At 40.9% G+C, this 12,783-nt stretch overlaps 1 long non-coding RNA gene across 1 annotated transcript in view; it reads right to left on the bottom strand.

Moving 5' to 3' along the window:
* Positions 1 to 12,737, bottom strand: part of LOC100545666 — a 101,037-nt gene extending 88,300 nt beyond the window's left edge. The window contains exons 1-2 of the long non-coding RNA XR_792700.3: positions 12,298 to 12,737; positions 5,166 to 5,216 (exon numbers count right to left, since the gene is read on the bottom strand). This is a non-coding gene — a long non-coding RNA (uncharacterized LOC100545666). The remainder of the gene's footprint in view (positions 1 to 5,165; positions 5,217 to 12,297) is intronic.
* Positions 12,738 to 12,783: the final 46 nt, after the last annotated feature.

Raw genomic sequence — 12,783 nt, 5'->3', positions numbered from 1 at the left:
TGACACTGTTGTCTGCACAGACGTAAAATAAGTTCATGGCACAAGATATTTTATTTATTACCATATTTACATTTTGCCTTAATCATGGTTTGCTACAAATGGACCATGAAATAATTAACTCAAAATTATTAACTCAAAAAAAAAACAAAAATAGGTCATTATAAAAACAGAAGCTCTGGCCTGGCTTAGGCACGCACTGGGCAGCATCCTGCTGCCAAAGGGTGGGATTTCCCTCACATAGCTTTTGCTGTCTAGATGTCCGGACTGTGCCTTATTTTCTCACTTAGGCTGTCTTTCCCAGTGACAAAAGATTGCCTTCTCCAGATGAGATCTCACCACACCCAGAGGAAAGCACTGACATCTCAGCGCAACTTTCTCTCTCTGCTCTATGAAGAAGCCCATGTGCCTTTGAGCACCTCCTAGGCTGTGACTTCACATGAGGTAAAAATTACTGCCCTGAGAGAGAAATGAGCAAAATTGGTTAAAAAGCACAATTATCATGGCACTACCAGACAGAAGCTTCCATTTAGACAACAGTTTGCAAGACTCATGACAGGCAAGAAATAGCCTCAAGACTCAGTTTTCTGGTATTCCTGTGAGATTATAAAGGATCTGAGGCAAGGGGATCACTTGATAAGTATTCCTTGATTTCAGCCTCAATTTTCAAAAGTGTTCAGGTGAAGGAGGAATAGAAGTAGGTCCCTGCCCTGACATGGGCCTTCTGAAACTGCTGGAACAGAAACATGCCCCACGTTTTGTGCTCACGGCTTGATACGTCAGCCATGTCAAAACAGCACTGGGAAGTAATGGGAGGAAACACTTCTCAGAAAAAAGAATTCTGTAATGATTTTTCAAACGTGGTTTGGCATCACTTAAGCTGAGTGAAATTCTGCCCTCATTAAAAAGAGGAAAAACCTGAGTTTCAAAAATACTCTAACGGCTCACTGATCCTGATTGGATCCATTGAAATTCCTGTTTAAGGAAATTAAGGTCATTTCTGATTATCTTTTATTTTCTAGTAATCAGAAAAGTGCTATCTAGATCATCAAGCAGAAAACAAGATTCTTGAAAGACAGAGAGGTTTTTAGAACAAGTCACAGTTCCTACTGGGTGTCAGTGACCGGGTGGGCACGTGGATGCTTCACACACATTGTCTATGGAAATCGTCTGGTTCTGTCCTCTCATTATGATCATGCCACTTTCAGAACCACATCTTCCCATTCTTTAAAACAATTTCATGGCATGGTGACAGCCACCCCCTCTTCCCACCAAAGTCCCACAAAAAGCTCTGGGTTATTGTCTTTTTTTTTTTTTTTTAAGCATTCTGCCGCGCCACAGTTAATGTGTGGTCCAGGATAAACAAAGTGGAAATGAAATCAGACAACGCCAAAAATGTATCTAAAGACAACAAAAACAGTGGAAACAAAAACTGAACACCCTTTAAAACATCAGCTTCAGAAATGGCTTTCAGGTTTCCCCATTAAACCAATACCAGAGAGCACTACAACTGTATGAAATTTCCAGAGGTTTCAGAGCAAATAACAGTGAAATTTATCATTCAGTCTACTTTCAGTCAAATTCCAGATATACAAAAATAAAATAAAATAAAATAAAATAAAATAAAATAAAATAAAATAAAATAAAATAAAATGGCATCTTTGATTTCTAGCTCTTTATGCAAGCAAAACTGATTGCTGATTCCACAAGAAGCAGCATCAAGCCCCAGTGGAGAATGCTTGATGAAATCAAGGCAAACATTTTGATGATTTCTGGGCATGCCTATGAATTTGACTTTATACCTGTGGCACATAATTCTGCTAATTAAAGCCACGTTGCTTCACCTGCCTTTTCCAAGCAGCACAGACTACATCCCCACTAGCAAGCAAGCAGAAGAAAATAGGCTGACTCCACGCAACATACCTTTCAAGAGGTTGGTTTTTTTTTGCTTTGCTCTAGCCTATGAGTTGAATGTCTCCTGGACTGCATTAGATGCACTACTGGAGCATGTCTTCCAATTTTGTTTCACTCAAAATGAATCCAGCCCATGAGCTCTGAGGCTGCTCCGCAATGCAAACAATAACTAGGGACAATTAGGAGATCTGATTCCAAAGAACACTCCCAATTTGACCTAAGATGCTAATGCAGACGCAGCCAAAGAGCTTAGAACGTGTTCCTGAACTAAAAGCTCTAAAATTACAAAGTATCAAGGTCATGAAGAGTTTTACCTCTCTCCCAATTAATAGGTCTCACAGCTTTCAATGCATTTCACACATGTGCAGCAACTTACAGCGAAGATGAGTTCTCCAGCAGCAGACATTGTGTTTCTGATTCCACATATTTTCATTTCCCATCTGTGTGATCGGTCAGGATTTTCATTCAATTAGCCTTCCACATTTGGAAAGCTTTTCAATGTATCTGAGTATTTTATTTTCAGAAGAGTTTGCCACTTTTTACTCTCTGTTCTACTTACAACTGTCCTCTTTCTTTGACAGCTTTGCCAAGCCCACATGATTGCTCTGAAAAGATCACTGGATGTATCACATGCTTGTGACAACCTGGGTTCCCTGCCCTCTTCACTAGAACTCTCTCTTCCAAGTTTTTTATTAGACAAGAAGATTTATTTCTTTTCCAAAAAATGCTATATAAATAAATAAATATTTTGCTAGTCACAAACATTGAATACTTAATTTGAACCGGCAGAAAGACCAGCTACCGGAATTCTGCAGTGGTCTGTTAGCTCATATGTCTCCGTGTGTGCATACTGAAGGAAACAGCAGAAATAATACTTTACAATTTGATGAACAATATATGACACTGAACCTCCAGACTTGCAAAAAAGGGGTCACAATCTTAGGAAAATACCTGAAAGGCAGAATTCTGTCCTCTCCAAGGAAAAGAAAATTGCCAGACTCCTTACTTTAATTGGTATAGAACTGTTATCATCAAGGCTTGGTATGTAAGTAAAATGGGAATTAAGCAAGGAAATAACCACTGAGGACTTAACTGAAGTTTGGGTGATAGAAAACTGCATCTTCTGAATACATGAAAACACGAAGGACGATATTGTGCCAGCTACTTTTAGGCAGACTCCCTCTTTGATCTCGCTTACACGTTTTACTTATAGTAGGCACTATAATGGCTTGTAATAATTTAATTGCATTTATTTCTGGAGCAAAATACGGTATCACCCTCCATGTCACCATACACAGAGAAGGAACTCATGAAACTAATTTAAACCAGAAAGAGAGAAGAAAGAGGAAAAAGGCATGTTTGGTTCTCAGAGCCTACAGAATTACCACAATGCAAGTTAGAGATATGAGCGTTCTCTCTGAAAATCACAAGAAATCACACCACTGGAAGATGCAAGTAAACAAAGCGTGCTTCCTACAGACATAACAGGAGAGTAATACTAAGTCTTAAAATATGCCTTACTTTCTAAAAAAAAAAAAGAAGTGACATTGTTGTAAGCATGGGTGCATAATAAAGCAATGCATATGCACACTAAATAGCCAACAATTCCCTCCTCTGTAAATCAGATTCTTCAATCCAATTCAGCCCATATTGAATCTAATGTTCCACTGATACCGCTTACTCTTTCTTCCCCATACTCTCTCTTCCCCATAGAGATACAAAAATAAAAGGGAAACATTCTAGCCTAAAAAAGTTCCACAATTCCACTGAAAACTCACTTCATTTCTGACTACAAACACTTAGAGAAAATCTTTGAACATTTCATACCACTACATTTTCCCTTTTCATAAAGCTATTCAGCCACCCCTGTTCAACCACCACACATTCCTCAATCAGTGGAGATGGCTTGCCTGTTATAAATTACTCTCATAAAACAGCTATTTCTGCTGCTTCCCCTGGGACTGCACCCAAGGTGAGGATCAAGCCAACAACACTTAGCATCCACATGTGCAAGCGCAGAACCAAATGGGAGGAAGCAGGCGGTAACTAATCTATTTTCTACTGCGCCTGCTGTAAGCTGCCTTTGGGAACATCACCAGCACAGGTAGGTTTGGGAAGGTCACCCTATTTCCTAGTGCCAAGGAGATGCTTGTACCTGAAATCTGCCTCATCCAAAAACTCCAGGCATAAGTAACACACACAGTATGTGTGAGTGTTTTCTCTACAGAATTTCTGAAATGTCCTAGGATGCTTCATCACTGGACAAAGCTACAAAATAGATCTTAATGTGACTGGTAAAGCCCTTTCCTGTGTTTAGCTGCTGATGCTCTGGAGAATATCAGCAGTAGTTTTAAGGACCTTCTGATCTGCTCTGAGCCCTCAGAAGCACACATGTTGACAGCAGTGTTAACACCCTTGCAAAAGAACTGAACCAAAGGGCAGGATGGCAAAACTGAGCTGGGCAGGGATTTGAAAAAGAAGTCTAAAGAAGTTTGAGCAGAAAAAGGAAAAGACAACTAGATAAGCATGCAAGACGGACAGCTGGTACATGCAGACATCAGAGAGAAAAAAGTGTCAGGTATATGAAACTCAGATCTTTTCGTGGCCAAAGAATCAAAACACATTTGTCTGATGGCCACATCTAGAGAGTAAGTGGCCAGGAAAAGAGCAAGTTTCAAACAAAACACACTATTGTGACTACAATTACATGAAGAGCAGAACAACCTAATTCTAAAAGAAAGTATCCTGCTGTTCATTTATGCTCTTTCTCACTGAAATCAAGGAAAATATACCGTAATTCCAGAGAATGTTGTACATTATAGATTGCCTTGTACAAACTACATGTGAATGTTATCACGTCCCTCAATCACCTTCGGATGTCTGATAGTGCCCCTTTAACCTTTGTTACTCAATTACCGAGCAAGTTATCTCTTTGCTACTCTTTTCTGAAGGAAGAATTGTGCCTCTTTCCATGCTGATAAGAGACATAAATATTCACTCCCAGCAAACATTCAATAGTAAAGTGTCTTGAGCAAACTACCAGAGTCTAAAGGTAGGAAGCTGTGGTTAACTTTTCTGCTCTCTTAACCCTTTAGTCAATCCACCAGAACAAACGGACATAGAAGATGGATGCTCTTTTTCACAAACGAAGCAGAAATAATTGTTTCCTTAGAGAATGGACTTGTAACATGTTTTATAACACAGAAAATAAATCAAATGAAAATAAATCAAATGATTGAAAGTGGAATATTTACCCATTTTCTGGGCCGCCCTCGGGGTCGCTTTTCACCAGTGGCTTCTGCTTTCTGTAAAGGAAAAAAGAAACACAGCGTATTTTATACCTCAGCATTATTTAATAACCTTGGTAACAAGGAATTCCTTTCCTGCAACACTACCCATCAGTACTTCACTTCTGTGGCACCAAGCTTCCTCCTCAGCCCACAGGGAAAGGAGGTGCCTGTGATGTTTTTTCTGCCATTCCCCAGCCTATAGGGCCAGGGGACACCTTGCTGCACCCTGCTTTGGTCTGTCCTGTGGACAGGGACATGAGGCAGCTTTGGGACCTGCCTAACTGCAACACCATCACATCTAACCTCCCATGGGTTGTAGCCGTCAGCCATCACCTCAAGGTATTACATTTGATATGCAGCCTGTTTCAAGCCTGAACAAAGCATTTTATAGCAGCTACAACTCCTCCTTTCAGGCTCCTGATGTTCACGCACGTAATGGATTCGGACAGACTGTTACCACAAACATGTGTTCATTCAGAAAGTAACTCCTCTACTCCTCATGAGCTTTTCCAGGTAGATGTGCACCTCAAGTTCTAAGCAAACCTTTCAGTTCTCCAAAGCATGCGTCCTACTTGAGGTTTAAGGAAACAGCATGGAAGGTGCCCTAGAAGTGACAGTGACATTTTTATGAGCCCAGCAGTTGGTTCTGTAGCTCACCTTCAGGGAAATCTGGGTTCTTCTACAGACTCTTCCATGAGTTTTCCCTAGATAGGCTCTGCCCATCCACACTCCTTCAGGACACAGCCCTGTTCCCAATGAGAGTGAGAGAGATCTTGCCACTGTGAGAGTAGAGCTTCCGCTGCCTCAGACATTGCTAAGAACAAACATTTCTAGCATACATTCTACACGTGTTCTTCCATGTTTCCTTGAACTGTTCATTTTCCAGTTCACTGTAGGTGTGTTTGATTTGCCCCAAGAAATCAGCCATCTCATTAAATAGATCACTTGCAGGTCAATCTCTGTAATATACACTGTCACCTAACACTGGGCACGGCGGATCCCTCTGCCAGAGAACCTGAGCCAAAGGAGCTGCGGAGGAATCCCTACACAAACAGCACTACAAGGTAAATGCAATTACTCTAAAAGAAATATCTCACCAAGAAAAAAAAGCTGTGAAAAATAAAATTCACACTCCTAAAGGGCAAAATTATCACTCAGACTTGTTAAAAGAGTAAACTTGTCCTTTAATCGTTTATACCAGCATTACATGTAAGGTGAAACCCTCTTATGAGAATACTTGTTAAAGTGCATTTGCTACATACTGTAGCTGTCTATTTCAGAGTGTTGGGTCCTTTTAAAGTGTTCCATATTTTCCTACTTAATTACCTGAAGGACGCAAGAAAGGTTCAAAAATCTATTTAAAAAAATCTGAGTTTTTGAAAACTAAAACTGCTTTTGTCTCCCACTTAATGCTACTAAAGGCATGGTGGGAGCTGCAAGCTCCACTCCAGGGCCGGGGGGGTGAGCCATCTCCCCAGAAAGGCCGCAGCTAGGTGCCACGGGCTGAGACCACTTGGGGAACCCTCACACCACCAGGCGCCAGGCTCCTGCTGCATTGCGAGTTCTGCCTCCTGTTAGAGGAAAAACATTTCCAGAGCCCTTATCAAAACCAAATCTTCCCCAGAGGTGAGCTGAGCAAACAGCGGGGAATGCCAGTTACTATGTTTTGGTACAGATCGACTCTGTAAGTAAATAGGAGGGTTTCCACAGGCTAAACTGCAGTAAGTGAGCAACCGGAACCTGCGGAGAGAATGTGTTTATCTCCATTCTGAGGGCAAAGGAAGACAAAACACTCCTGGAACTACCACGAAGGAGCAGAGGCAGCCCAGTGGTGATAAAAAGGCGTGAAGTGAAATATTCCCCTTCTTTCCATCTGGATTTTTTTTTAAGGTTGCGTTTCACAAACATAGCCCGTATTTTCTCCAGCAGCACAAAACTGCCTTTTAATTTAGAGGCTTGAAGAAAGGTTTTATTGTAGATCAGACAAATTATTCAATGTTTCTCTGTATAATTTTCAAGTAATTAGTAAGAATGGGAACACGTAAGTACTAAAGCTTTGCTTTTCGTATTCCACAGGTATTTACATAATCTAAACCACGTCTGTCCATCAGCTCTCTGCTTTAGTTGAAGTGTTGCCCCTGAAGCTGGGAACAAATCCCAGGAGAGCCCAAAGCCACCCAGCGATCACAGGGGTCCATATCTGGGCAGCACAGCGCGGTGCTCAGCCACCCCACCCACAGCAGCCCGTAATTGCTCACGCAGAAAGGAAGCTGCTGCCCTAATCCTCTAAAACACTCTCTGAAATTGAGATGTGTTTGGTCAGGATTTCCTCAGCACTTGGTGCTATGGTAGGAGGCATCCTCTTGCTCTATGCAGCTAAGGCACAGAATCACCGAACTCAGAGGAGGGCTGGGTGCATAATCAAACCAAGGTTATGATAATTCGTGAAAAATTTCTAACAATCATATCAACATCTCATTTTTACTGTGTCGCATTTTAGGACTAGAACTGGATTTATGTGCTCTTCAATGCATGATCTATAGGGGAATGCTATTTTTGTCCTGGATGAGAACGATGGCCATGCCAGCCACCACCACCACCACATCAACATGCCTCCAGACAGGCGTGCAATCCAGCCAAGCCCTGCACCACAAGGCCAGCCCAACCCGAATGGCAGCCACCAGCCCCCTGGAACCCAGCCGCCTCGCATCACTGCATCTCCATGGTGCACCAACGGCCATGCCCACACAGCTGGTGCTGCCACAGGTAATTAACAAGATAAGACAAGTATAAATAATGGAGTGACTATAAAGTGCTCTTTGGACATCCATCTATTGTCAAGGAAGATGGCAAATGCAACAGAATCCAAATTTTGGGAACTCTAGCCACTCTGCAAAATGATCTGCTGGAGACCTCAGCTGAAATGTGTCAGAGCCCAGGCAGGTGAACCAATGGCGAGGTCCCACCGCAAGGATGGCTGCTGTCAAACTGTGCCAAAAGAGCTTGCACAGGGAACTTACAGAAAAGTTTTTTTTGCTATTTGTTTCTCTTTCTTAGAAGAAACGTAGGCATTGGCTAGCTACAAAACTACTGCACTTGCTGTGTCTGTTTTACCTATTTTAATTCTAAACAGGAGCCATCTCCTGCTTCACCCACCTTGCTCAGAGCATTTGCAGTCTGATTTTTTTTAGGTACAATAACTATACTGTGATCCCTTGATAAACCTGAACTTGTTTTCCCTTTCAGCCTGCTATGATTGGTGCGGGTAAGAATGAATGAAGCACGGGAAAAGCCAAATAGATTGTCATGAACCAATTTAGAGCAGAGTCCTGGTCACATGCACCTTTTGTTTTTTTTTTTTTACCTTTGGACCATTTAACTCAGGGACGTGGTTTTCCACATACCAAACTCTGGCCATGTAATGAAAGACGGTACTAAGTGTCGTCACACACAGAAACACAGGTTCTGGATTTTAGAGAATGAAATTTCAAGATCTGGTATCATCGGTGAAGTTTACTACTTCAATAACTGCAACATTACTCAAGATGCTTGTACTGAAGGCAAGTTTTAGAAGAGTTTTTATTTACAGATATTGCTGGGATACCTTCCTGACATGTTCTCTTCAGGCAAACACACAGATGTTAGCATTCTTTTTCCTTGTTTCGACCCTATAATTGTTTTTTTTCCTTCCCAACAAGAGAGCATTTATGCCCGTACAGTATTTTCGTGAAGCCCAACTGTTGGAGCCAAACAAAGAAAAGCCCCTGAATGCCACAGGGAAATGCGACGGGCTGGGAACACAACTCAGCCTAACAAATAGAACTCAACCACACAGCATCCAGGAACTGAAAAGGAACATCCTTACTATGACCCTTCTGCAAAACTCAAGTTGTTCTTTAGAAAAAATATAAAACCTTTTTTTTTTTTTTTTGGTGCTAATTTTTTACCAGTATTTTAAATGAGTAACAGAATGACACGTTTAAAGGCACAGACTTGAGTAACAACCGGGTTGTGAGGACTCAAGCACAAGGTGACCAGAAGCTGTTGGTGGCTCTCTCCTCCTGTGTTAATGTGTTGTGTTTGTTCTGTTCACAAAAATTAAAGTGAGAAATAATTCTTCTAGAAAATGCTGCTTACCTTTTGTGCCCATTATAAAATGGTGAAGTACACGTACTACGCAAATATGCTTTTTTAACCGTGTATTGCCTAAAATTAGAGCAATTGCTGCATTATTAGCTATCCAGTTGGTCTTGCAACATTCTGTATGCATTGTCAAGTTTCACGTTGCTAATTTCCTAACAAGCACAGTTTGTTTTCAGATGCCCCAAGGCCAGTTTACTAAGACCAAACACAAGCTCTGAAAACTAATGGAAAAAGAAAAATAATTAAAAAGTCCTATGAACCGAGATATTTAAATCCACAACACAATCACGATTCTAGGGCAGATTCTAGGGCAAACTGTCGGCCAACCGCATTTACTTTGTGAAGCATAATAAAACAAAGCCCCAGCGCTCGAGTATTTTTATCTGACTGCCGGTTTGTGCAATGTATTTTTAATTGTGATGTGTAATGGTTTGCAAGAGAACACCCCATCAATTAATCACGAGAGCGTTCTCACGTCTGCTCAGTGGGTGCGTTTATCTCGCACGTTGTGAACGCTGCAGCACAACTCAATGCACCAACATTGAGGAGCAAAGGCCACACACCACTCTTTAGAAATTCCGTCAACTTCCAAGCGCGTGGGTAGGACCCATGTTCACATGCATGGGGGACTGAGCGGCGTGAGCTCACTCTGAGAGCTGAGACGGGGAATAGAAAGCCTTAAATGCAAGTCTTACGTCTTTGTATGTGTAAATATGTCTGTCACAACACGCAGCACACAGCTTTCAGAGGTGATAACCCCACCACCAAACGGGGCTTTCTTACAGTGCCAAAGCCTCTCCATTCATACCCTTGGTAGAAAAACTATCAGCATTAATATCAGCTAGAGAGGTCAGTTCAGATATCTGGTGAGAAGCTGAATCATTTCAGAGAGGCTTAATTATCTATTGGGGAAAAGAGCTACAATATTTAGTGGCAATGTGATCTCAGATGCTTTTTTCTAAGAAGGCTTTATGAGCCTTTTGTGTTTTAGGAGAGTTATCAAACATTTACATATTTTAATCCATAAATCCGGAAAGAAATAAAACCAGTAATTACGTACCCCTCGAGGATTTTTTTTTTTTTAATGATAAAAAGACATGTGGACTTCGGTGAATTTTTTATAATATCAAAACCTGAAAAAGTTTGCTTTAATTAGGGAGGTAACCTGATGCATTCTGAAAATCAAAATGCTACAGTGAAATTGCTCAGATCATAAATTAGATTTAAAAAAAAACAACCGTGTGCACCAGAATCATCTGGAAAGCTCTTGAATTGATATGCCCACATATGTAAGAGAGATTTCACGTTATTTTCCATTAATACCAATTTTCAAATCACTCATATAAATGAAATAACATTAATACTTCTCTCAGAAATGTCTATCTTTTGAAAACACGTTTCTATGAATTACTTCAAACCTAATCTCATTACAAATATTTCTCCTAGGAAAGCCAACACTCTGAAGAGTAATATTTAAAATACTAAAGCTCACACTTGGACTTGCTGGGCTAATAAAAAACTGCTCTTTCCCTTTTCAAGAGCGAAATTTTAACTTTTATAAAGTGAATCTGAAGAACATTTTTATTACACAAAAGGAAAAAAAAAAACTTTCGAAGGTCAGTAGGTTGGAGAGTGGATTGATACATTTTAAATGCTTAACATGTAAATCACTTTTACTAATTCATGACCTTCTAGACAGAATACACTGTTTAAAAAAAAAAAAACAACAAAAACAACACAAAACAAACACACACAAACAAAAATCCATCTATTTCACATTTAAGGAGAGCTGGAAAACATCCCTCAAACAAATGCTGAGAAGCTTGGAGCAGAACAGACATGAAACCCCCATTACCCCCCCAATAATTGAATCTTATCAGCAGTTGCTCTAGGAATTTATAACACTGAAAGCTATCAAACTAAATAAGGTCAGCACCATAGGCACAATGAAAAATGAACTATAATGAGATGAGGCTACAAATACCTTCCACACTGATTTTGTCACAGATCTGCTTAAAGACACTGATAGCCTTCAGCTCCCTACGAGATTTTGTAAGCTTTTGTTTCCAATTTAGTACCTGCGAATTGGTGCTAACTGCTGCGCGACCATCACCATAAACACAACTCAGCATTTATTTCCAAGCCTCCACACAACTATTTGCCTTCACTAAAATAACTCCAACAGCAAGGTGTGATTTGCCTTGATAGCAGTTTTCTGACACTGAGCTTTCCCAAATTCAGATACAATGAAGGCACGCTGAATTTGCTGTCGAAGCCCATGCAGTAAGTGGGATGAGCCCAGGGAGGCTGTACCAGAGCTGGATGCAGGCAGAGCCACAGGACGCACACTGCTCCCATCCCCAGGCACAGGCAGGGGCTCAGAAGACAAACAGCACTTCAAGGGAAAGCCTCTTAGAAGCTGATTTCCAAACGAGATATCGAGGGCTTTTACTGTAACTCACAGTTTACTTTACCAGCACATTTTAAAGCTGTAAATTTCAATACACGCGCTTATTTCCATCAACACTTAATTGGATTTTCTTGTAATTAACCAGTGTTTGACAAAACACTGAGCTTTAATACACACATTTGGTCTGTATTGTAAAGCCTGTAAGTGGGCAAGAAATACATCTTCTTCCAAAAACCTACACTGAGATACAGTATGCTTAACACTGATTTCACTGCTTGATGCAGAGATCTCAGAAAACGCATCAGATGCGTGGTAGTATTTCACTATTCAGGAAGCAAGCTGCCCCTCTGACTTCTGTGCCCTGGGTCCTGCTGTTTCTAAACTTAAAATGCAAACTACACGCTGTATGTACATACATTGCATGGAGCCTTTCTCAGAGGCTCCAGCCCCACTTCTCACAGCCTCTATGACCGCGTCCTTTGCTACCACTTGAATTTAAAAAAAAAAAAAAAGCATTAGGTATTTTCTCTTTCATGCTCTCACCTTCTGAGCTGCTTTAGAGGGACTCTTGTTTTTGCTTCCCTTGGGTCTTCCTCTTGGTCTTTTAGGAGATGGTTCACCAGTTGGTTCCTAAACACAGGAAAACATGCTGTTGTGGCAAGCAGCTACAGCACCCGAGATCTGAAGGACAGACTACAACGGAGCAGTTACTGAAAGCATAGGAATTAACAGCCTAAAGAAATGCAACAACGTTTTAAGTACCACACGAAAAACCAAACAACTCGAGGTAAAGAGAAAAATATCATCTGCACACTGAAGGAGTTCAACTTTCCTTGCAATTGCTCAGAAAGCCCTGAGAAGCTGCAGTGCTCTCCCCAGCAAGCTACAGCAGAAAGCAGTTTTTAAAGAAGATGGCTATGGCTTCCCTCGTGCAGGAATGAGTATCCAGAAGTTAACGGAGTTATCCATTTAATTTTAATCGCGTTTCATTATAATCAGATACAATTAGCACACACACACACCTTCAGA

This window comes from Meleagris gallopavo, chromosome 1 (assembly GCF_000146605.3).
Source record: "Meleagris gallopavo isolate NT-WF06-2002-E0010 breed Aviagen turkey brand Nicholas breeding stock chromosome 1, Turkey_5.1, whole genome shotgun sequence".
In the NCBI taxonomy this organism is placed as follows: Eukaryota; Metazoa; Chordata; class Aves; order Galliformes; family Phasianidae; genus Meleagris; species Meleagris gallopavo.
This window is presented reverse-complemented; position numbering and strand designations above follow the sequence as displayed.